This window comes from Rhamphochromis sp. 'chilingali', assembly GCF_963969265.1.
Source record: "Rhamphochromis sp. 'chilingali' genome assembly, chromosome: 1".
In the NCBI taxonomy this organism is placed as follows: Eukaryota; Metazoa; Chordata; class Actinopteri; order Cichliformes; family Cichlidae; genus Rhamphochromis; species Rhamphochromis sp. 'chilingali'.
Window position 1 is genome coordinate 10581144 of NC_137929.1, and position 26447 is coordinate 10607590.

Consider the following 26447-nt stretch of genomic DNA (forward strand, 5'->3'; position numbering starts at 1 on the left):
CAATTCATTATGTATTTCTTCAAGTAAACAACTGAATGTCAAAGGTCAACCAAGAAGAATCATCATTCTCAAAAATCATATGTCACTACAATCCAACTGTATACAGACATAGGTATTTAAATGCATCAGTTGACTTTATTGTTTGTCCATATGGCTCTCAGCTAACTTCAAAGCTGCAGCAAGTCAACACCCTTCTTTATGACTCCTATCAACCCTCCAAATCTTCTCACTGTAGGCATCCTGTGGGGGTTAGAGTCAACTGGTGAATTATCTGCATTTACAACTCTTCTCCTGTCCTGTTGTCACCACAGAAAAAGCTTTGTAAAGGAAATTGGATCAAGGTGTTTTGATCTTCTTGGCTCAAAACCTCAAGTGTTCATGATGTAATGTAGACAAAAGGCTTCTCTGTTTACATCCTTCTTGCAGAAGACAAAAGAATAGGTGATGTTGCCATGTTCCATGGTTAATCTCCAACTTGGGCTAATCCATTGTCCTTCATACTCATAGGCAATTGGCCTGTTTCCAGTTCGTTTAACTGTATAATGTCCTGCAGCAAGTCATATTCTTTGAGTCAGACGAGCAGGTCTGTCTCACCAGAGCAGTTCACCTTCCCAGCTACTGGTGAATCAACCTTCCATTCAGGTTCAGAGCAGTTGAAAAGCTGGCAGTGTTCCTGGACGTGTTGCTAAAGCAACCAAACAAACTGTCTCGCTCTCAGCGATGCTATATTGCCACAGTCCAGAAGAATGTGTAGCCAGTGGCATCACAAGCATAACCATTGGTCTCGTTCTTTATGTGAGCGGTTGTGTTCTTAAACTGCCACCAATAGTTGTTGAAAACCCATGCGGGTACTTGGTGTGGTTTGCTCTGTTCCAGTGCGTTCCCTGTCATCCCACTCAGGGTCCACAGGCACAAGAAGATGCACAGCACATTCCCAGCCATTCTGATGAGTACCTGTGGCTCAGTTGGTTTCTTCACCGGATTGAGACGAGGGGCCCTGGAGGCTTCCCCCCCCCCTTTGTTCCCGGTCTTCCTGCCACTTACTCCGAGCTGGCCTGGATGTGTGTCACCTTCTTGCAGTGCGCTTGATATATCCAAGTGTTCCTTCCGGCAATCTTCACTGCTGTGGTCGTCGTCAGCAGCATCCGATATGGACCTTCCCATCATGGACTGGACCAGCTCTTCCTCTCCATGGCCTTATCATCATCCAATCTCCAGACTTCAGGCTCTGTTCCTGCGGAGAAACAGAATCATCTGGCAGATCATTTGTTCTCATGACTTCTTTACTTTTCAACATTTCAAGCATCTAATCTGCTAATATGCTCTCTCTTCTGCTTTTCTATCATCACTATAAGACTAGAACTCTAAATGCTCTAACATGTGTAATCTCAAAGAGTCAGACCATTCTCTGTTGGAGTAATCCTCATGTACTTATTCTATACAGTCTAACCATGTCCTGCCTGTCTTCCTAAATCTTAACTTTACTGTTCCATTAGTTCTCTCTCTGCCTGCAAAAAGTTTTTTTTTTTTTTTTAAGTATTTAATAATCCTAGAGTGAGTATAACGGCTGCTCATCTCCCTCCTGTTTGAGACATGGCATAGCCAATGGCTCAAAATAGCAGCAGTCTTATACAAATTCTTAGGCAGTACTGGTTTAATAACACAGATAAAAAAAATCATCCTGCAAGCTTGCTCTCTCTGTAAGTCACAACTGTTTTCCTGCAGTAGGTGAGTGGGCCTGCATGTCTGTTGATGCTGTACTGATAAAAGGTTAACACTGTCATGATTCGAGTTTTGAGGAGAAGACAAACGACTGCATGGTCTCAGTAGATGCCAGAATAGTGATCTTTATTACACACTTCTAAGACAGAAGCATGGGAAGACAAGCGTACAGCCACAGATCTCCGCCGGGCGGCGGCTCTCCATATCTTTTATATTATTCATGATGACGTCACACAGACCTTACTGGAAATGATATCAAGTCCCCACAATCCCAAAAGTTCTCCTTATATAGACATCATATGGTACTTTTAGAGAAAAACAAGTGTGTGATCTGTTGTGCATTTTGTGAAACTGTGAGTCCAACTAGAGGAGATGTCCTGAGACGACCTCCCTTTGTTAATAAGTGTGTATGTGAGGGAACGTGCGTGTGTTACATAAGTCTGTATATATGTGCACGTTAGTGAGGCCTGACTACGTGCATATCTGAATGTAACAGTCCAGCTCGAGTGGAGTGGTGATGTTGCAACAGTTTAAGCAGAGAGAAAGTAAGCTGGTGGAGAATTACCTTATAGCCGATTTACTAAGAAACTAAGAAACTGATAAACTGATGCAGACTAATGAAGTAATAATGAACTTACAACAGTGCATGTAAATGATATCAGTGAGATTAAAATAACATCCATTATCCTAACAACTCCTTTGAAACAATGTAAGACATTCAACATAATACAGGTCAATCCAACAGATCTAATGATTTTCACACTCTTCTAAGTCAGAGGTCTAATGCAAACTAAAACTACATACCATATTATAATGCAACTACTTTGATCTCATATATAAGGTAACATATGATAACAAATTAATCTCCACAACACCATGTTTAACTAAAGCTGCCTCTTTTGCGATCTTATCTGCAAAAACTTTCCCTAATGCAACTGGATCGTTCCCTCACATGTGTGCTGCACATTTACAAACGGCAATTCTACTGGGTAATAACGCTACCTCCAGCAGATTTTGCAAGAGTTTGGTGTGTTCTACAGGTTTCCCTGTAGAGGTTGTCACACCTCATCTCACTCACTGCACTACAAAGAAATGTACAGTAGCAAATGTATACTGCCTATCAGTGTATATTGTCTCTCTACAGCTTTACACGCTTCCGTTAAGGCTAACATCTCTGCTGCTCAAGCAAATATGAAACATGCTAGTTGTCCTACATAGATAACTCTCTCTCACTGTCAGCTACAGTAAAACCTGTTCTAGTCTGTCCCTCTGCTATTGTAAAACTCAAATCATCAGCAAACCAAACCTTTCCCTCAACGAGTGGCACATCTATTAAGTCATCCCTCAGCTTACACGTCTTCTCCCCGCGCTCTCTACACTCATGAGAAGTGCCCTCCTCCGTTGGCAAAAAGGGTTGGACAGATTCAGAATTGTGCACCACTTTATGGTAGTATGTGTGGTTGTGAGAGTAACAGTAACATTAAAGACAAGTGTCTTGTAGGTGACAGAAATGTAAGTTTAGTCTGCAATAGTAAACATCTACCTCGTGTGGAACTAACAATGTCAAAAGGTGAAATAAACTATTTCCTGAAACATTGTACAGCTTAAGCTGCTGCACATACTGATCTCACGCATGGAGGTAAAGCACGAGCAACTAGAGCTAATCTTTTAAGTTACTGGCTTCACTTGTGGAAAAAGTGCTGTTAGTTATTTTACAGTCACCTGGCATTTGTGCTGTTCACAGAACCACAAGTCCATCGCTGGACCTCCTCTGCGCTGTCACTTTTTGGAGCTTGGCACGCTCCCTCAAGTTCCATTTTCCAACGCTGCTGAAGATTTTAAGGCAGAGCACGTCGTACACCTTAGTTGTCTTCCTCAGCGTCAATATTGAATCTTTCATTTTATTTAAAATGTCCTGGAAGCTCAGTAGCACAGCTCTCTGTGTGATGTCTGCTGTGCTGAAGATGATCTCTGATCCTCCTGAAGCCTCTCTCCAGGCCTCAGCTTCCATCTTGTGGGCGATCCTCTCAGTCACTCCTTCTCGTCATGGCACCCCACGACATCTACAAATTGAAAAAATGACACTCCTCTCGCCACACGGCTTTCGCCATGTGTCAACTCCACAATGAGACATGTACAAGAGTGTTGCACAGTCTCCCTAAAACAATCTCCAGGGTTGGTCCCTTGGAGCAACTTCACTCCAAGCTGTAACCCTGTGTAAAAACATTAATCAGCACTTAAATGTTCAGCTTGTTTAACTCCCAGCACCTGTATCACAGAAGACAAAGTCTTAAAGATAAAACAACTTCACATTTGCAACCAACTGTAGATCATAAGAGTAATAAAGTATTCAGCGTCACAGAGACAAGTATCATTGCAGGTTTATTCTAAACTCATTAAACTCCTACTTTTTCCCATAATTTATTCCAAATTATTTAACATCTCAACGTCATTCCACATTGTAATCAGTGAACTTCACTTATAGGCCATCAAAGCCTCATCTGAACAAGGATGCACCACTTGCATAGGTTTAATACTTGTAAATAAACAGTTAATCACACAAATCACTGCAACAATAATAGAAAACATTGTTTAATGTTACTTCTGGACCCCACCTCTTGACGCATGGACACTCTCATGCGTCAACTCACCAAACCTGGATCCCTGCCTTAAAAACTGGCTCCACCAGGAGCCTGCATACTCACCATCATGGCCTGGAAAACAAGATCTGGAAGTAAAATCAAACTTCACACTTATAAACAAGTATATCACAAGGGTAACAAGCATTCAGCGCGGGCGAGACAAGTGTCATGTGCAGGTTTCCTCAAATCAGGAAACTACAATTATTTCCCTAATTTGCCTCAGACCTGGATCATCCCATGTGCTCAGTTAACATTAATGTAATCGGTGACTTCTCTTAAGCAAAGTCACTCCACTCATATATTATTATGGGTCCAAAAGTGGCCAGCAAATGAGCCCATAATAAACTATTCCATAAACACCGTAATCTCTTATTTGTTTTACTCATGTCACTTGTTCGCTTCTGCCCAATGCTACACGCACTCTTAAAGAAAACAAAACCTGTAATAAAGAAACAAACATCCACCAGTTGTTCTGCTAAAAACCACATCATCAAATCACATGAAAAACTGCAATTCTATAGAAAAAATGCAAATGTTAGCGCTGCGCAGGTGTGTACACACTTTGTCACAGTTATCTCTGTGAGCAACACAAGCCTATGAATAACACACACATGTTACATTCACAGACAGAGAATTTAAACTAAAAAGGTTAAATTTTCAGAGTTCACATAGTCATGTGACCCACAGGAGGAATCCTGTGGTCTCCTTCTGCTCCTGCAACAGAGACAGAGATACATCCACACCTTTGTCAGGTGGGGGTTAACTTCACACAATGGTGTTAAGTCAGTCAGTCAGTTCCCCATTTATTTTAAAATTCTTACTCATTCACTCAGTGATTCCTTCTTTTGCTAATTGTGGAAATTATCGTCGCATTCGTCTCCACGCTCAGCAAAACAACGTCATTTCAAAAAGAAAAATAATTTAGACTGGATTTCCTCGTTGAATCCTTTTGGACAGGAACTTGTTTCCTGATTGTCCCAAATAAGAGCCCATTTTAATTTTGGAGAAGCTCACTTTGCAACAGTTTTCTCAACGACGCTTCGATTCTAATCGTGCAGATCTGCTCAAACAGAGATCATCAAACAAAACTTTCAGTGCACCATGAAAGTAACAAAATAAAAGAAAGAAAATAAAGGAAATCAAAGAAAATAATGGAAAGAAAGGCCTTGTTTAAGTCATGACACGTGTTCTTCATGCCAGGGGGATAAATCGTCACAACCCAATTGGCAGGTTCAACTTTAGTAATAAAGACAATCAAACAGCCAGTTAAATCTCAAACATTCATCCAATCAGCCATACACACAACATACAGCATAACCCTGTTGTCTCGTCACATAATAAGTTTTAGTTCTCATGTAACTAAATGTGTGCCATGGTAAAACTTCTTCACACACCAGATGTGTATATGCATGTGGGGTTAGTATGGTTAATGCATTTTCAGTATGTTTTTGTGTTCATCTCTCATCACACTTCATTATTCTCATCACTGCTTAAAACAACACACATCTCTCTCTGTTTTTTATTTCTTTAACTGTACTTTTCTCCAAAACGGAAAGTAGCATTACAGCTGTTTCAGACTGAGAAACACCAAACACTCTTCATGCTATCATTCATCCACACAACTATTTTATTTCTTTTTGTCCACTGGGCAGGTGACCTGCAGAATCATGTCTGCCCCAGCTGGATACCTTTTCACACACACCATGACGTCAGACACTCTCACACTCGCGGAATTGATCAGGAGAAAAACTTCATCTTCACACTCTGTTACAGAAACACCATATGGTTTTTCTTTTGTTGTTGTTTTTTTGTGTTGTGTCAGGGATGGATATGTAGTTGTAACGTTTGTGTTCACTAACTTTACTTTGTTTCCTACCCTGCCTAGTCTGTCTTAGACTCAATGTTGCTCCTAATGTCTCTCCATATTCAGCCTTTAATCTCTCCTCCACTTCTGCCTCTGCTCTCTCACGCTCTTCTCTGACTCTACTTTCTGCTAACATTCTTGCTTCTCCCCTCTTCTGAGCCTACTCCAGCCACAACTTAGCAACTGCTAACTGCAATTCCTTCCTCTGCTTCGCTTTACCTGTTTTACCTGCTACACTTACAGCTATTCTTTCTACCAGCATTTTACACTTAACTTCCACTAATGTCCCTTCAAATCCACATTTCTTACACCAACAACCTATATACTGCGTGCTGCCTGGTAAAACTTTCTGCATAAATTTTACATCTCCTTCTAAGGCAGACTTACACATTTTATTCTCCATTACAAGACAACAATCAGCCACACTCACGCAGACCACGTCTGGCCCGCACACACACACACAACATAGGCCTATCGCTTGCGTCTGCACGCACAGCTAGCGCTCTCTGTTGAAAACTCTCAAACGCCCCATATGGCGGAGAATTCAACCTTCGGACACTCTCCAACGCCCCAAATGGCGGAGATTCCGGACTCCGAACCTAGGTTCTCTCCACGCCCCAAATGGCGGAGAACTCTCTACGCCCCAAATGGTGGAGAAGCCTGCGTCTCTCTCACGCGGCTAGCGCGCTCCCGGACTCACGTTTAACGCACAGCCCGTAGCCGCTCTCTATTGTTTTGGGTCCACGTGCGCTCTCGTGACCAGCGCTCCCCCGGACTCAAACGTTTCACGCAGAATCACGGTGACGCGTTTCTATCTAGGATCCCACATTCATTCACACGGTTATAGAGACGCTCTCTGATTGCTTACCGTTGTGTTGCGTTTCGTTCACAGGAGAGTCCTAGAATCCCGTCAGTCGCCGTCCACGAGGGGAGTTCAGACTCTATTCCACCGGCCTGGTCGCGAATTTAACACTCCAGGGCTTTGTCAGGTGTCCTAACGGCCTGGTTGTCGACAGTCTGCGGCGTGTCCTCTCTCCCCTCAGTGTGCGGCGAAATTCTTGGAATCCGGCTCGAAGGACCAATTAATGTTGGGTCTAAACTCAGACCCCGCTGTATCCAGAACTTATTCCCATGAAAGAAAAGCAAGGCAACAATGTTTATCGATTTCTTGCGCAAGGGAGGCCTTCCATCTGTGACCAGCACGTTGAAATGACCACACTGGTGTCCTCCTCTCGCTGCCTTTTATTGACAAACTTCAAACAATAGTTTACAAAACACCTCCCCTTGCAACCCCCTTTGGTTACAAAGACAAGGCACTGTATGTAAATGTATACACTGCGTGTGTGTGTGTGTGTGTGTGTGTGTGTGTGTGTGTGTGTGTGTGTGTGTGTGTGTGTGTGTGTGTGTTTGTTTCTGCTGATCAAAGGGTCATAAAACCTAAAAGCAGGAACAACATCCTTGGTCATAAAGAGGGTAGTCTTCCCCCACACCCAATGTATGGTCAACCATAGATAACACAGTGAAACCATACAAAGGGTAGGAAGCTCTACCAAACATCAAACAGATCTTCCAGATAGGATGTATCTACAATAAAACCTCCCCCAGCACAGAGTGGCTGGAGAGGTGGTCAGGATCACAGGAATGGCTTTGATCCTACTGCTTAAACTAAGACTATACAAATTTAAGAAACACAATGGCAACATTCAACAATTAGACTTAACACAACATGTCTGTTCACCACAACAATGGAGATGTGTAATATTAGTGCAGCTACGGTTTGTTCTTGAACATCAGTTCTGTTTTCTACTTTGATCACTTAGACCAAAAAAGTGTTGTTTTCAGATTCTTTCTTTTACATCTATAAACCACCTGTTCATTTTTTTATTACAATTAGTTTCACATAAATGTTAGTGTTTCCTTTATGATCTTTTAATGCTTACACTACACTGTACACATTAGAGACATTTCTGTTACCTGTTTCTGTTGACTCAGAGTTGTGAAATGTTCTTTTATTTGATGCACAATATGAAGCTCATAATTTTCTTACAAATAAAACTCTAATGACAAACATGAACAGCTGTGCTTATTTCTGAGACATGAGTTTTTGAATGTGTTCATATTTAGACAGTGTGCATCTGTCTGCTGAAACTGTGATGGTGAACCTGAGGTGATGGTCAACAGAAGGCAAATATATATCAATATAAAACAATATTGAAGTAATGTCTTTACCCTCTGCAGCGTGTGGACACTGTGCACGCAATCACCTTATTCACTGTAGTAAACGTGCACCGCTAGCTCACGTGACTGACTGTCTCCATGGTTACATCGTATATTATTAGCTATGTAAACAGCTTCCAAAGATACCGCCATAGCTCTCTGCAGCTGTAACACTTTCACACTTTGCAAATCATTTCACGTGTTTGATAGTTATGAAGACAGAATATGTTTTTAAGGTCATGCTAGGCGGTTGCTATGGTGGTTGCTGTGGACTTGGGTGGACCGTGTCCGATTCCTGTTATTAGCTGTCCGCCGTAGGAAGGCTGCGTTCCATTTACAAGTAGTGACAGTCTGCCGCAAATCGAACTCAAACCCCGCTTTGTTCTTTAATTATAGGCCTTTTATAGCCGTTCATGACACACACACACATAAAGCACTTTGCCTCACCATGAGAATGCAACTTTACCTAACCTAACCTTAAAGTATCTGATATAAGATAGAAAAACGAAGCAACCAGAGATTTAATGATGAAGACTCTGGGTTCTGTAGTTCACGTTTTACAGTCCTGAATGACTCTTTGCATATGATTTATTGAAGAGGAGTTTAGAATGCACTTTACATTTAGACTGTTGCTGTTTCATTTTTTACATTGTTGCCGTGTTATGTCATGAATAAGGTTCACCTGCTGGGGGTTTGATGGATCAGCTGGACAATACAGTCAAAGACAGACTTCATTCATCATATGCAAGAATCCTAGTTGGATTTTTGTTGTCACTCATGTTTTTGAACCAAATATTGAAAACAATTCTGACAGACTGGATACCTGGTCAGGGTGTACATTACCTTTCACTCAAGCATCCCAGGACAGAGCCCTGCCCCACCATGAGCCTGGGTGGATACATGGTTATTAATATAAAAGGACCAATACTGAATATGAATATTTCATGAAAATTGAATTATAATACAAATTAGTAATAAGGGTTTCTCTGCGCCCTTATCTACCCCATACTCAAAGAGCTGCGGGCAGAGAGGGTGACAGGAGAGGATGGCACTGAAGAGAAGATGCTCGGTTTCTGGAGTCTCCTGGTCCTGTCAGTAGGATGCATCTGCTGTGTCTTCTCGTGGATGCTCACCTACCTTGACTCGTTCCAGCCTGGTATGGATTTCCCAACGCTGCGGACAGTGGCCCACGTCAGAGACGTTTAATATTGATTACATATGTCTGAATTGCTAACCCTAACCCTAGCTCAACAGACCACAGTGCCCTGGACTGTCAGTATTATTACATGCTGTGAACATAAGTAGCTTTGATCACAGTTTATGTTGTAAAAGAGAAGGAATATTGGAAAGAAAGATCAACATTGTGATATTATTTGTTCCAAACTGACCAGAAACATGCTTGTCAGACTCTCACAGCAAAGGATCAGACTCACTGTGCATGACGGCTCAGGCCAATGATGTCTGTTAGATTGTCAGTTGTTTAGTGCTTCTGTACAGTTAGGGTCACGTCTCTATTTCAGAATAATTAATATGCGGAAAACACTAAAAGTTGATTGTCTTCCAATATTCTAGCATAATTAAAGAACTTTGACTTTGTAAGTACATATTATTAGTCCTAATGCCAGTATGAGTCTTCATAACTCCTGCTTTGAAATACTGAACTTTAAAATTTACCTGATGAAAGATCATTTACAGTGGCACTCTGTCAGGATCATTCTGACTGTAAGATCACTGTATTAATCTGAATCCTTCTGAAATGTGCTGTGAATGAATGCTGATGCAACTCACTGTGGGAAAGCTGTTAATAAAATGAATCTGTGACACATGCAACACATTCACAGAGGAAGAGGACACAAAGGGAGGACACACAGAGGCTGTGTTGAAGTCAGAAATCCAAATCTTTATTAAAAAACAGGCGGCGGTAACAAACAGGAAGACAAGCAGTCCATCAAACAGTCTACAGGGTCAAACATACAGAGAATTCAAACAGCAGTAAAAAATAACTGGACACTGAAAAACTTAAAGCAATGTGTGACGCAATAAAAGGAAGCAGCGCAGTATATTCACTGAATTATCATCAATTACAAAAGAGAAAAACGACGATTTCTAAGGATTATTTTCTTAAATGCAGTTAGAGTGTGGCTGGTAAAGATGGAAACATACAGAATGTAAACTGTGTGAGTTTGTGAACTTTGTTAGAAACAAATGAGGTAAAAACCCAAAACAGACAAAACACAGAAAGAGGCTCAGTATTCATTAATAATTAGAAAGAAACATTCTGGTCGTGGATTTTTACAGTCTTAGTTCCGCTCGCTGTCATCATTATAATCATCATGATCAATGGCGAGGTCCTGAGGTGGGCGGGGCTGTCTCTGGTGATGTCACCATGAAGGAACAGCATCTGGCACGTGTTGCTGAAACATCCCAGTACACTGGTGTAGTTTCCTCTCCAGCTGTTTGACATGTGACACTTGAACATTAAGGGGAAGAAGAAGAAACAGTGTTAGGTCAGGTGACCACATGGTTTCTAAAGTAACTGACAGGAAGTAACCAGGCCGTTAGAAATGGATGGCATGTGTTTAGAGTTACTGGAGTTGGGTAACTCTACTTACCAAAAGCAGACGCACACAGATGAAGGATCAGATGCTGAATGTTGCAGGAACATGCTCATGTGTGGTGGTCATTCAGTGCTGCAGGTTAGACAGTCCAAGACTGATATGCTGCCCATCTGAGAGTTTGAAAACACACATGCAAAGATTTATTTTGTATTACAGTCAAAGTTGGATGTTCATTTTTGTCCTTTAAAAATGTTTGTGTATTTGAAAGCACTAACATTTAAGGATGACTTGGATCGTCTCCTTTAAAGGGGAGACAAGTGTATCCACTGATCCACGTCACTTTACCTGGATGATGACTCCTCCCCCTCACTCAGAAACACTCCTAATATAACCAAGCAAATAAATAATATTGAAGATTTACTTACATCATTACAAAAACAGCAAAAACATCTGCCTTTGATTCTATTTCTCCATTCCTGCTGAACATCAGGCAACAAATATCTCAATAAATCACAGTAAAATGTAAAGCACATGTTTTCTCTGCTTTGTCAAACCTCTGCAGAGACTCTGTCAAGATAAACATATCTGTAAGCATAAAACAAATATACATTTCATAACACGTCACTGGACAAACCTCGGTCAGCTGATTTCCTCTGTGCAGTGCAGACGAGCATCAGTCAGCGAGTCACGGTGGTGAGATGGACTGATGTCCTTTGAGACTCTGCTGGTTCTTCTGAGGAAACACCACCGTCTCTCCACACCGTCACCATCTGTGAGCACAAACTGCTGCTCTGCTCTGCCAGCATGTAGGAAATCACATATCACACACAGGGGTGAAGAAACATCAGAGCTCAACTTTGGATACTTTAGATCCAAACAGATCAAAGCAGCTCTTAGTTTCAGCAATCAGTGAGCAGACAAACAATGATACCAAACTGATTCTGTATGAATACAATATGGTATTTTCAATACAGCTGTCAAATTAATTTATTAAAACTAATACAGATATATGTATATATTTTTTTTGATAAATTAGTTTGCTAAATTATAAGAATATATTTTTATTTTTTTTTCATTTAACCATTTCAACTGAAAGAAATTAAATATTGAACAAAAATATATTGTCACATTCTGAGCATGCTCAGCACGCTGACAGACTTGAAGTTGCTACAGATTTTAAGAAGTGATAATTATAGGGAAGAAACTTCTCTTTTTCATCCGTTTAATCAAACATTTGATGCCTCAGCTGTCTCAGTCTATAGCGTTCTGCAACTACAACTAACCTGAGGCTTGGATTTGGCTGCAGGTGCCCCTGTACATCCTTCTCAGCAGCACACATGTGGGTACCATTTAATCCCACTTCTTCCTGAGCTTTGCTTCATCACAAGACCAAAGGTGGCATCCCGTGTCACAGTCTTATCATCATCCAGAAGAAACATTTGAAGAAACATCATGGAGAAGAAACATTTACGCGCCTCCTGGTTTTGTTTTCTGATCTTGCAAAAAGACTGAGGACAACAAAGCCCAGAGAACACGAGATACACAGCATCCAACATTCAGACTCAACAGCCTCCATAAATGAAGAGCACCAGGTTGGTTCAGTTATAGTAGATATGAGCATACTTCACATTACTGGGTATGAATAATAATGAGGAGGCAAACTTTGAAGATGCAGAGCATGATGTCCCATCATCAGACTGCAAACAAACATCCACCAGGCTTCTTTGTTGCCAAAATTGATGATTCTCCTATCAGGGACCAGTAGCGTGTATTAACCTGTGGTATAACGCTGTCTGGGTCTTGCTGGATGTTGCTGGTCAGAGTCCCACATTAGCAGAGTGCTTCTTGGTCCCACTGACCCATGTGGACAGCGACTGTGGAGAACTGTTCTGGAAAACAGAGAAGAGAATTAAAATAACAAAAAGCCAAACAGGATTTCCACAAAGACTCTCTTGGAATCAGCAATCAAAAAATCACTGGTTCATATTTCAATTAAATATTAACAGGTTCCTCAAATGTACGCAGTTCAGATCTGATTTAATTTAGTTTCCTTCACACAGCACATTCGTCCAGGCTGACAGGTAAACATAGAATTAATCTCAGGTAACATGACTCATAGTAGAGATTCAGTAAGAAAGATTGCAGGCTCTAATATTATTACCACACAATCCAAGGACACACCAACAGCTCCGATTTCTAGAACTATTTAAACAAATGTCTTCTGAATATTCAATTCAGGTTCACAGTGGGAGGGGGGGGGGGGGGGTGTCGTGGAATAAAGTCTGCAACACAGAAAGAGCTGTGATCAAGTTATTTATTACTGCGCCAACACACATCAAACATCACAGTTCAGTCATGTCAGCGCTGCCACAGAAGTGGTGCTCCTCCTCCTTTATGCATTCCAAGGAAGAGGGAGGAAGTTACAAACTGATCCTACCACACTTCACGTGTCTCGCTATGAAACCTAACGCATCAATAGTTGTGCTGTTTTGTGCCCTTGGCCTTATCAGCACCTGTAAAGGGAGTTGTTTTCTCAAACTGCTGACGCTGAAGTAAGTTCATCTAGTTTTAGAAACTTTCACTGAACAGTAACAGTGTCACAACTAAGCATATGCATAAGCACTTAAATACTTTAAATGAGAATAACAGAAAATTTCTATTACAGAGGCTAGAGCCTGTCCCAGTAGTCATAGGTAGAGCACACCTGGACAGGTCACCAGTCTGTCAGAGGACTAACACAGAGACAGACATCAGAGTAACAAATCTATTTAAAATTAATGTAAGTTTGCTGCAGCTGTATGTATGAACATGTGTTTCTGTGCTCACAGTCCACCTCTCAGGAACCTGCAGTTCACTTTTAGTCAACTTTAAACAGACCTCACAAAAGGCTGATGTGGCTGGATCAGTAGTCTGATTTAAATACGATACCTTTGGCCAGGGATTCATCTGGTGCATCGCTTCACTGCAGTCTCACGTATTTTCCCCACACCTGAATAAAAAATACTGATATATACAAATAACAGCTTCAGCTGATGCAGCCTGACTCAATCCTAGATGTTCAGCACACAGAGACACAGAGGTGCCGTTTAAAGTTTAGTGATAACCTGAGTCACTGATCATTTGCAGTATTACAGAGTCTGGCAGTCTTTGCATGATGTCCACGTCACTGTAAGTTTCTAGCTGACTCTCAGGTGTGACAGGTCTAAAGAAGCCAGGCTTTGTTCACACAGCTAGGATTGTATTTTACACTGACCCTGGGTCAGTATAAGTATCATACAGTTTAAACGAAGCACTGAAACTTGCACATATTTATTACAGATGCACTGAAGCTAATCGAGATATTTGCTGTCAATCTGTGGCTGCGATTAAACACTTTACTGGAAACTTTATTAACCAGTAACTTCATCAGTCATGACAGAAGCTAATATTTCTGTGCTAACATCGTTTAAACAGTAACAGCTTTCCTCCAATATAAGCTAACGTTTACACCGTAACTTTAAGCTAGCACCATAAAGACGGTAAAACACGTAATAATATCTACAAATGCATCTTAAAGCTGTTATATTAGCACTCGGTGTATTACTAAGATAACCACATTAACATTACTGACACTCACTGCCTTTTAATAGTCATTCTATAAATGCTGTCCGTTTAAATGGTCTTACCTGGTGGTCCATAAGTGAAGCAGAGGGAGCCTGACCATGCGTCACACGTTTGACGAGTTGGGAGTGAGAACGTGTTGACAACACAATATAAAATAATGTGTTGTCACTATGTATGCATTGGTCAACTTTCAGATCTATGAAGTTCAGCTCCCCCAGCTGTGTCTCCCTTCTGTGGCCCATTCCCTCATTACTACCGTCTGTATTGAAGCCCTGTGTTTTGCCATGCTTGGTGTCGCGTCGTACCCTCAGACCCTGCCTGTGTGTTACTGCTTGGTTTCATGGTTTGGTTTCTGTTTGTGTTTCATGCCAGCAATAAAAGCTGTGGTTTTAGTTACATTTCGTCTCGGAGTCCTGCATTTGGATCCACAGTTCCACCTGCCTGCACTCAGAGCCCTGACCTCAGCATAATATAAAATAATGTGTTTTCCCGATACCTGATTTTTAGCACTATGTATGCATTGGTCAACTTTCAGATCTATGAAGTTCAGCTCAGTTATCTATGTTTTCATTTTTAGTTTCCATTTGCATTTAGATGCACGGCCGATTCTCTGATGTGTGATCTGTTTCTACCTGTGCTGATGCTAGCAGGACTAAAGCTGATCAAGCAGCAGTAAATATGTGAAGCAAGGCTGAAGGATGCACTCATAAAATGAACAGAATCATAAGAATATAACAGCACGAGCACTGCAAATGCAACTAAAACATGTTGACATCAAATGGTATGTTATTTGAAATCTATATGAAATAATGACACATCTATGTTTTCCAAATTTTCTTTTTCTTTTTTTGTATTTATTTAGTTTTTCCACAGTTGTGTAAATCAGTCTGTCTGTGGACTGGTACAGCTGAAAAGCCGACGCAGCCAGTTCCTCTTCTTCTTCTTGGGTTTTTTCTCTGGCACAGTCTTAGCTTCAGTTTCGAGTTCAGCTGGATTGGTAGTTATCGTTTTCTCTCTGTCTTCTGTTTGTTGTAGAGAGTCATGCAGAGACATCTCAGTTGATGTCAGGGAGTCTTCTTCTTCTTCCTTGTCCTGTTCTTTGGTGTCTTTTTCCACCAGAAGCTCAGATTTTCCATTTGCTGTGTTGGAATTTTGTTCATTTTGCTCCTGTGTGATTTTAATGTAGGACGCTTTGACTTCTTTCAACTCTTGATAAAGAGTCTCTACTTTCATGTCATGAAGCTCCTTGTTGGAGCAGAGCTGGGATTTAAGCTCACTGATTTCCATGTTCAGTGTCTCCTGGTCCTGCCTATGTTTATCTTCCTGTTCTTATCTTCAAATTGAGCCTCCTTCAGACCTACACGGTCCGTGTGTGAAGCCTCTGTGGTTTGTGTAGAAGAATCCACACACTGCTCTGTGGTAGGGTCGCTGACGTCTTCGTGCAGGACACGGATCATGTCATCCAGCATGACAACTGCTTGGTTGTCCTTTGCTTGAACCTCTGTTTTGCTCTTATCAGGCTTATTATTATCATTAGCCTCCTCCAGTTGCTCTATGAGCTCTTTAATTGTTTCTTCATGCTGTTTTTTGTCGGCGATCATCTGTGCATGAAGTTTGGTCACCTTAGACTGGTAATAAGAAGCCCTCTTATTAGCAGCTACCAGTTTCCAGTAAAGCTCGTTCTGGTGGTTTTGGGAAGCTTGTAGTTGATGCCTGAGAGCAGCAATCTCACAACATGAATCATACTGGACTCTGCCATGATGGGGTATAAATCTGGGATTTGGCTGATGTTGCCACGTCCCTCCATTTGGCCCAGGGTTTTGTCCACTGGCGTTATTCATGTTTGCCTCTGTCTCCATATTCACGTCGTCCTTTGGTTCTGACATAGGGAGGGATTCAGGGTTTTCCCTTTCAGAGGTTCCTTCAGGGTTTCCTGACACTTCTTCATTTCTCAGGTTGCTTCCATCAGCCACGTTGTTTTGGGCTTCTAGAAGAGCCCGAGCATACGCCCGAGTAATCGGTCGTGTGGGTTCTTCAGCCACTCTTTTCTGTTTTTGCCCCCTTTTTTTCTTGCCTTTCACGACCACTTCTGTTTGAACTTGTGCCAGAGGACGTGTTTCAGGATTTGGGATTTTTTGAGGTCATTTTCCGATCTTTGAAAAACTGTTATATTTGGGCTCACGACCACTTCCATCTGTGCTTCTGCCATTTTATATGCGTCTGCTTCAGCGTCTGCTTCTGCGTCTCTGTGTCTTCCTTATCTTGGTTTTAACAAACAGGTTGTTTTGTAGTTCTGCCACCAAAGAGTTGCTACAGTTGACTGAATTTCTCCTTCCAATGACAGAATGTGATGACATCACAAGATTTGTGCCTTTGATGACATCACAGGCTTTGTGCATTTGATTCTGTGATTGGATAATTTGAAAATAAAATGTCCACAAATGTACTTTAAAAAAAGTCATTTTATTTTGTAGTATATGTTGAATTAACACTATAAAAGCTACTCGACCAGAATTGCAGTTAAAAATAAAACAAAAGCAAAACACAAGTTTTTATAAATGGTTGTTACAAACAAACCAAAGGAGAAGACGACTGTTTAGTGGAAAAATATTAGACATGCTCTCTCATAATAACTGTGTAATAATGTAAACTAAGACATGTCGAAAACATTGATATTTAGTTAAAGGTATTTATTCAAACGATCCAATGACCAGCATGTTTTAGTGAATGTCTGTAGGCACTGGGAGCTTGGTGGTTGCCTAGGCGACAATATGTCATCTCTGTTTTGTTTTTAATTCAGTTTCACTGGTGAAACTAAGAAACAACAGGCTGTAGAGGGACAGGTTAACAGAGCTTTACTAACTCTTACTGTCATATCCAGTGTGGACAAATCTGTATAGATTTATATTAATATATTAATCATTCATTTGAATAACCAAGGATGCAAAATAAAAATCACAAGAGAGTTTATGAGACGAGGTCAAGTTCAGAGACACACGTTTAGCAGAGGTGAAGCCTCGAGGACAGCTGGCAGCTACACCCATGTATGACAGCACCCACCTGTCACAAAGAGCAGCCTTTCCATGCCTGACTCTGCATAATTGTCAGCATCCAAGCATTTTAAATGAGTCATCATCCTCAGAAATCATCCTTTGCACAGTTGTTATGAAGAGAAAAATAAACTTTAGAGCTGAAAATCAGATATGAACCGTGATCTGGGAGGGGAAGGGCACCTGCTGCCAGACAATGTTCACCTTGGAAAAAGTCAAAAGTGGTTTATAAATTTTGCCACAGGTCTGTTTGTCAGAGGGAGTTAGGCCATTGCTTCATAATTAAAGACTGATTAAGATGGATTCATATTTTCTTAAAGGTTCTTTTTAGACCTCACCTTTTACACCTGCATTGAGTTGCTGCCATGTGATTGGCTGATCAGATATTTGCATTAATGAGTATTTGAACAGATCTACCTAATGAAGTTTTATATTTATGATGAAAATGCTTTGATGGTTCATACCTATGGAGTTACAGTATATCTGAAGAGCCTTAAAATATTTTTTTTTACCATAGTAAACTTCAAAACAGACTTTATTATATGATATAGTTTTAAAAAAGGATAACAATTGACTTCAGCATAATATAAAATAATGTGTTCTCCCGATACCTGATTTTTAGCACTATGTATGCATTGGTCAACTTTCAGATCTATGAAGTTCAGCTCAGTTATCTATGTTTTCATTTTTAGTTTCCATTTGCATTTAGATGCACGGCCGATTCTCTGATGTGTGATCTGTTTCTACCTGTGCTGATGCTAGCAGGACTAAAGCTGATCAAGCAGCAGTAAACACAATCACCGAGAGCCCTTCTCATAATATCAGGGGACTTCAATCATGCCTCACTGGACTCCACACTGCCCACCTTCACCCAGTATGTGACCTGCCCAACCAGAGTCAATAAAACACTGGACTTACTGTATGCCAATGCAGAAGAGGCATACAGTTCATCACCTCTCCCTCCCCTAGGCAGATCTGATCACAACCTGGTGCACCTTGTCCCTGTGTATGAGCCCTTAGTGCGCAGGGAGCCACCAGCCACCCGCACAGTACAGAGATGGTCGGAGGAGAGCGAGGAGGCTCTTAAGGATTGTTTTGAGTCGACTGTGTGGGAGGTGATTTGTGATGACCACGGAGAGGACATCGACAGCCTGGTGACATGCATTACTGACTATATAAATTTCTGTGTGGATAACACCGTACCTACCAGGACTGTACGGTGTTTCTCCAACAACAAACCTTGGATTACCCCAGAAATTAAAACCGTCCTCAAGCAGAAGAGGAGGGCCTTCAAATCCAGAGACAAAGAGGAGTTGAAAAGGGTGCAGAGAGAGTTGAGGGGACTGATAAGGAATGGGAAGGACAGCTACAGGCAGAAGATGGAGAACCAGCTTCAACAAAACAACGTTGGTGAAGTCTGGAGAGGCCTCAGAACCATCTCGGGCCACAAACAGCAGAACTCTCTGCCTGGGAGGGATGTGAGGTGGGCAAATGAACTGAATCATTTCTTCAACAGATTTGATTCAGCCATGAGGCAGTCTGCAACATCGGCTGCAGACTCACCCACCCCCACTGCTGCTGTTCCACCTCAGACTCTTCACACCTCCTCTATTCACCCTGCTCACTCCCCCCCACCCCCAACTACAGCATCCAATACACACTCAACACAAGGCTCCAGCCTGTCTCTCTCAACCACCCAGGTTAGGAGGGAACTGAGGAGGATTAATGGCAAGAAGGCAGCGGGTCCAGATGGCATCAGCTCGAGGGTCGTCAGGTCCTGCGCGGACCAACTGTGTGGGGTGATGGAGCACCTCTTCAACCTGAGCCTGAGGTTGGGAAGAGTCCCACAGCTCTGGAAAACCTCCTGTGTTGTACCAGTGCCAAAGACTTCACGCCCCAAGGACCTCAACAGCTACAGGCCGGTGGCTCTGACATCCCACCTGATGAAGACCCTGGAGCGGTTGGTCCTGGCTCAGCTTCGGCGCCTAATAAGCTCATCACTGGACCCACTTCAGTTTGCCTACCAGCCTGGCATTGGAGCGGATGATGCCGTCATTCACCTCCTACATCGTTCCCTCGCTCACCTGGAGACCGCTGGAAGCACTGTGAGAATTATGTTCTTTGATTTCTCCAGTGCCTTCAACACCATTCTTCCCTCGGTTCTAAAGGACAAGCTGGAGAACTCTGGAGTGGACCATCACCTCACTACCTGGATTTTGGACTACCTCACCGACCGACCACAGTATGTGAGGACTCAGGGTTGTGTGTCGGACAGGGTCATCTGCAGTACGGGGGCCCCACAGGGAACGGTTCTGGCTCCGTTCCTCTTCACCATCTACACTGCAGACTTCTCCCACAATTCCACCCAGTGCTTCCTGCAGAAGTTCTCTGATGACTCTGCAATAGTCGGCCTCAAGGGGGGACGACAAGGAGTACAGAGGTCTGACCCAAGACTTTGTGGACTGGTGCCAGCTGAACTACCTCCAGATCAACGCCAGTAAAACCAAGGAACTGGTGGTAGACTTCCGCAGGCACAAGCATTCTCCACTGCAACCACTGAACATCCAAGGTATGGACATTGAAGCTGTGGACAGCTACAGATACCTTGGTGTTCATCTGAACAATAGACTGGACTGGACTCATAACTCAGACGCCCTCTACAGGAAAGGGCAGAGCAGGCTGTACCTGCTGCGGAGACTCAGGTCATTTGGAGTGGAGGGCCCACTCCTGAAGACCTTCTATGACTCTGTCGTGGCTTCTGCTATCTTTTATGGTGTGGTCTGCTGGGGCGGCAGCATCTCTGCTGGGGACAGGAAGAGACTGAACAGGGTGATCCGAAGGGCCAGCTCTGTTCCAGGATGTCCTCTGGACCCAGTGGAGGTGGTGAGTGACAGGAGAATGGTGGCTAAGCTGTCATCACTGTTGGACAACATCTCCCACCCCATGCAGCAGACTGTGACAGCACTGAGCAGCTCCTTCAGTGGGAGACTGCGGCACCCACGGTGTGGGACGGAGAGATTTCGCAGGTCTTTCCTCCCCACTGCTGTCAGACTCCATAATAAAGACTTTAACTGATCAAACACACACATCCATACATATGCAATAATACTAAGTGCAATAATCCTTTCTGTCATCGTTGTATTTTTACTCAGTTGTATATAGCATTTGTATTTGTATTCTATTTTTATCTTATTGTATATTTATTTTATTTTATTCTACTGTATATAGTATTTTATTTTATTCTATTCTGTACAGTTGTGTACTGTATTTATTCTTATTGTATCCTAATTTTTGCCTCATAACTTTTGCACTGTCCACTTCCTGCTGTGACAAAACAAATTTCCCACGTGTGGGACTAATAAAGGTTATCTTATCTTATCTTATCTTATCTTATCTTATCTTAAATATGTGAAGCAAGGCTGAAGGATACACTCATAAAATGAACAGAATCATAAGAATATAACAGCACGAGCACTGCAAATGCAACTAAAACATGTTGACATCAAATGGTATGTTATTTGAAATCTATATGAAATAATGACACATCTATGTTTTCCAATTTTTTTTATTTATTTATTTTATTTTTTCCACAGTTGTGTAAATCAGTCTGTCTGTGGACTGCCAGCCAACACATCCACAACACCAACAACTCAGACAGCACAAAGCCTTTTAAGTTGGCGAGGCGTGATAGCAAATGCAGCGCAGGTACATCCATCTCACCTGCAGCAGCATCGCAGACCACGCCCCCCCTCCACACCACTCGTTCCTCATAGTTGCTCGCCATCGTTGCTCTCAGAGGGCAGAAGGTCCCGATCGAAGTGCACAGGTAACTTCCCTTCACATTTCACGACAATGATCCTTTTAGTGAGAAGCCTGCCTTCATACTGGCAGCTGGGTTTCCTGGCTCCCTGATACTTTAGCTTACATTTAATTATGCGAAACGTTGCTGTACTACACGTCATGCCGCTATTTTCATCGTACCTCCCATCACCTCTACAAATGGATTTGACCTTTGCTGGAATGCTGAGGATGAATGTGTTGGTTTCCTTACAGCTGTTGTCAATTTTGTAGATATTCCTATTTGATATTTCTGTGTTACACAGCTTTTCAGTCATCTTAGCATCTACATGCTGTCTTCTAAACTTTTCATAAGGTGTTTCTTCAGGTCGGTGCTCGCTTGGTTGAAAATTGTTCACTTTGGAAAATCCGGAAGCAAAGAGCAGCACGAGCATCATGCAGACAAATAGTGTCTTCATCGTCTCCTGGAGAAGAAAACACAAGGACATTTTTCCACATTAAGAATTTGGCAGATACATCCTTTTGGATCCTGAAGCTCAGTAAGTCGTCTTTGTGAGCTGCAAACACACACGACAAGAGGACTGATAGACCTTTTTCTTTAAATGAAAGAAGTAGTTTTATTTATAGTTTTATAGTTTTTCTCTGGGTTTCACAAGCCCATTTTATAGATAAAAGTCCAGGTCATAATAGATCCGGTTCATTAAGAACAAAGTTTAAATCCGATTTAATATAAATGCCTTTCTGCACTCAGTTATTCTTTCCTGTCACATGTTTCAGTGTGCTCTGTAGTAACAATGACACACTGCAAAATAAAAATCAAACAGAACTCAAGACACTATGGATTTTCCTCCAATTTGTATCTGTTTGTGTAATTTACAGGATTTTTTATTTCAAGCTTTTCCAAATTAAGACACTCACCTTTTTTTTCCTTTACTAATGATGATGATTAACCTGCAGTGGTTCAGGTATAAGTTGGTTGTCTGGAACAGCAGGTGATGAAGATGTGGTGAAGGGTCTGTGGTTCATGTATATAGTGGGTTCATTACATAACTGGATAGGCAACATCTGACAGTCAGTTTAAATAAGATCTTGTTGTATTTGAACACAAATCAGCAAAAACAGGTCTCTCACCGTGCAAATATACAGCTTACGTAAGTTTAGTGTGCTCACCGAATGCAGCGTTTAGTGTAGCAGCAGAATTATGACAGTTTATGGAGATGTTCAATGTGAGCCTGCTGCCCAGCTTTAAAAGGAAAATCATTTTAAATGATACATAATAAGTTCTTACCAAAAGAGGAATGCAGACGGAGATGAGCAGAGATCTCTTCTGCAGTTCAGCTGCTGCTGTGAGTTCTAGTTCACTTCTGTCACAGAGGAACAAAGTGTGTTTGGATCTGGACACTTTGATTTTTATACTTCTGATCAGCACCACCTCAAATAATCCTTTGCATCCACACCTACATCACTGGCCCACCACTTCTAGGAAACTTTAACACTTCCCTGCTTGTGACTCAGAAAGATAATGCAAATATGATGACCACTGACCACAAGAACCTGCATGTAGATGCAGCCTGTTTTTCCACATATGGCTTTAGAAAAAAAATTAATGCACAAACAAATAGATTTAAAATAAAAAGATGTGTTGGTATATTTTGACCTTTCAAATAAACTATTAACACTTCTTTTTTCCCCTTTTTAAGTATAATTTTTGGCAAATAAAGTGAGTGTTTTGACCATTTGCAGTTAAAATGTTGAACAATCTTTTTATTTTTGTTTTACTACCAGTTGGTTGTAATAATTTCATATGAGGATTTAAATGGATGTATAACAAAACAAAGGATAAAAGTATATATAAAAGTATATTTAATGAAGCTGATCGAACAACAGTGCAATATGGCATGATGACAGTGTTTACAATTTTGGCAGGAGAACAAAAGATAAATATTATAAAATACAAGACATGAAAATCTCAGAGGTCAGGGGTCGGGGGCCCAGGAAGTCTGACCCGCAGATTCCAGGTCTGACTTCGAGTACATAAAATATCATCTTTCTTGTGGGGAAGGAGCCTGAGTTAGAGCAGGAAGTTACACCATATTGATATTGTTGGGGTAGCCTCAATGCCAGTGTTGGACTCTCCAGTTTCCTTGAAGGAGGTTTGACTTTGTGCCATCGTTGGCTGGACTCTGTGCTCATTGATATCCCAGTATCAGTGAGTTAAGACACCATGCATTTATTTTCTGTGTGGCACACAACAAGAAAACAAGCCAAGAGAGAACACATCAGCCTCCAATGACAGTTTATTAAAAGGTTTATTGGAGGTTATTTGTTGTGTTATTGAACCTGTGTGCTAATGAAAGAGTGTCCTTAATAAACGTACTCCATAAGGAAGTGTGTTCACAAGTGCACAGAACACATTAGGGCACAGGTCAATGATCGATTTTACAATTGTATTGTCAGATCGATGGACACTTTCGGATACTTGGATATTCAGGTGATTAGAGGAGCAGAGATGATCAGCTGATCAGGATTTGGTGGTGTGTTGGATCAGGTGGTGGAGAGATACAGGACAGGCCTGACATACACAAACGTATAGTGAAGGTGCAGAGGCTCAGATCTGTGACATCGTTCAGTCCCAGCTCAGTGTCCATATTTAGATGTAACAGTGCTATAGACTTTACCTGACAACTTGTATGAGTAATGTTTTCATCTCAGGCATGTAAATTTCATTTGTGAATATATTTTTAATACTTGTACAACAGATTTTTTTGAGTGTTAAATAGAAATTATATGCTGAAACTGAAGTGATGGGTCGCACTCTTTAGTTCACCCCTGCTCTCGAAACAATGTAGGTGGTCCAATTAACATATTTACATTTTTTCATTTGCTTTTGCTGTTTCACTTGCAAAATATTTCCAGTGTGACATTTGATCAGGTTTTGTAAACCTTGTCGTTAACCAAGCAGTCACTCCCAGGCTGCTGTGCTGATCACCGGATCTTAACTTCATTGTCACAGTGCACTCAGAACAAAACAGCCATGCAGAGATATGAGTCACAGTGACATTAAAACTGATGAAGACCGTCGTCGTTAGAACCAGCAAACTGAACGAACTAAAAAAGATCATCTAAATTCAACTGGTCTAAAATATCAGGATCTCAGTGTTAAGTCCATATTTTTGAAGTAGAAGCTTTTACTGGTTTTACTTAAGAAAAAGAAATAATAAGGAATTGTTTTGGAATTTGTCCAGGTTAACAGATGAAATCATGTTCAGTGCTTTGTCCTGTCAGTAAACACAGATTCTTTATTTGCACTGAATGGGACCGCATATAATTTCACTGCTTTTGGCGTAATGACAATAAAAGATAGTTTCAAAGTCTGACCTGCAAAGCCCGTCCACCCAGTGTCCTCCTCAGTCATGCTGGTTGCATGATTGCTGTAGAAGTGCTAAACTACTGTGACCTGATTAATTGAACTGAGCTCACACTGCAATAACTAATCAGTGAGGTGGTAGTTTAAGTACTTCATTACCAAAATGTATAAATGAAGTACATCAGAAGATGTTGGGGAAGAAGCACTTCACCGGGTGGGCCTGGACCCCCGAGGCCTGTCCCTGTGCCGACCTCGTCTGAGTCTAATAGATTTATAAGAGAGAGCTCATCAAAAGACTAAGATATGAATATAAACATGATATTTGTCAGTTTAATTTAATGTTAAGTTGAACTGGAGTTAACCAGAATCCTTTACTCTTCCAACTCCTCTACTTTGTCTAACAGTTAGCTTAGCTTAGCCTAGCCAAGTTTTCTTTGCAAAATTGCTAATTGCATGGTTTCAAATTGCAGTTTTGATTTTAAGTCGACTAATTGTTCAGACCTGCTCTGGGGCCTGTCTGAAGTATTAAATTGACATATATTTGTCTCAACACCTACGCAGGAGAACTTTTTTGTAAGTGTGAAATGGAAAATAGAAGAAGAAGTAGAGATGTGGGTGTTCCTATTTACATATTTTTATTTTCTGTTTCTTTAGCCAAACATGTTATTTGATCAGAGCACCTGCCTGTACACCTGCTGTTAACCAAGCAGTTATTTTCAAGCTGCTACACTGATCACAAAGTCATGACATATGAATGACAGGAAGTGTCCAGTGTCACGTACCGATATTAATGACAACAATGATGGGTCAAAGCAACATATGATGAACATTTATTACGATATCCTGATAAATGTAATGCAGCGGGATAACTTCTACAGTTATTATGTTAGTGATGATGCCTCTTTGCTTTTCATTTATTCACAGCTTTGTGGCGTACGATGGAGTGGCAGGGCCACATTAAGATGATAACCTGCCACGGCTGCAGTACCCTCTACAACACGGCTTGTGTCGATGATTTAGTGAAGCAAACTGATCAGCTGTCTCATTGTGTCTTTTGTGTGTTTGGTTTTGTGTTTTCAATGAACTGAAAGCCCTCTTTAATGCACGAGGGTGTGACCATCCACATTCTCTCATCTGTCCACTGTCAGCCATTCATTTTGTGCAAATGGTCAAGTCTTCCAAGTGTGCGTGCTTTTCCTTCTGACCAGATGCAGCTTTTTGCACCATAACTTTATTGTCCTGATACTGATCCCCACACTGTGTATGTGCACTAAAACAGCAATCATTTCACTGCTCAGGTTACAAAATGTCATAAGATGCTGCATGGCCGTACAAGACAGACTTTGGTTAGCAACAACTCTCTGAGGCCTCAACTGTGAAGCAGAACGCTGTCTTATCCGGCTAACTTCAAGAGCCAAGTTATCCTTTGAACCTAATCTGCTCCAAAGCAATTTTTGTTCCAAATGTGAGATCACCAGGTACAAAATCACCACCTACTAACCAGTAAGACCAAAAAAGAACAAAATAAATAAAATCCCCGATCCTGGAAGGTCCCTCAGACCGCTGTGTGCAGAGAGTAGGAGGGTGTAATATTTTTCAGCAGAGTCTGACGTCTTTGTCTTTCCA

The 26447-nt window shown here is 41.5% G+C and overlaps 3 protein-coding genes and 1 long non-coding RNA gene across 6 annotated transcripts in view; 3 read left to right on the forward strand and 1 right to left on the reverse strand.

Moving 5' to 3' along the window:
- The window catches only part of LOC308403394 (NACHT, LRR and PYD domains-containing protein 12-like), a 1254170-nt gene that overhangs the window by 196185 nt on the left and 1031538 nt on the right, over nucleotides 1–26447 (forward strand). The gene's annotated exons all lie outside the window — the stretch shown is intronic.
- LOC308403425 (NACHT, LRR and PYD domains-containing protein 12-like) overlaps nucleotides 1–26447 on the forward strand; it is a 646283-nt gene that overhangs the window by 189861 nt on the left and 429975 nt on the right. The gene's annotated exons all lie outside the window — the stretch shown is intronic.
- Nucleotides 1–26447, forward strand: part of LOC308403548 (protein NLRC3-like) — a 229665-nt gene that overhangs the window by 169402 nt on the left and 33816 nt on the right. The gene's annotated exons all lie outside the window — the stretch shown is intronic.
- LOC308403968 lies at nucleotides 10697–11481 on the reverse strand. 2 transcript variants are annotated; one of them, XR_013973022.1, is made up of 3 exons: nucleotides 11429–11481; nucleotides 11058–11173; nucleotides 10697–10915 (listed from the first exon to the last, which is right to left on the reverse strand). It is a non-coding gene; the product is annotated as an uncharacterized lncRNA (long non-coding RNA). The 2 variants fall into 2 exon arrangements; XR_013973023.1 differs by lacking the exon at nucleotides 11429–11481 and adding an exon at nucleotides 11279–11387.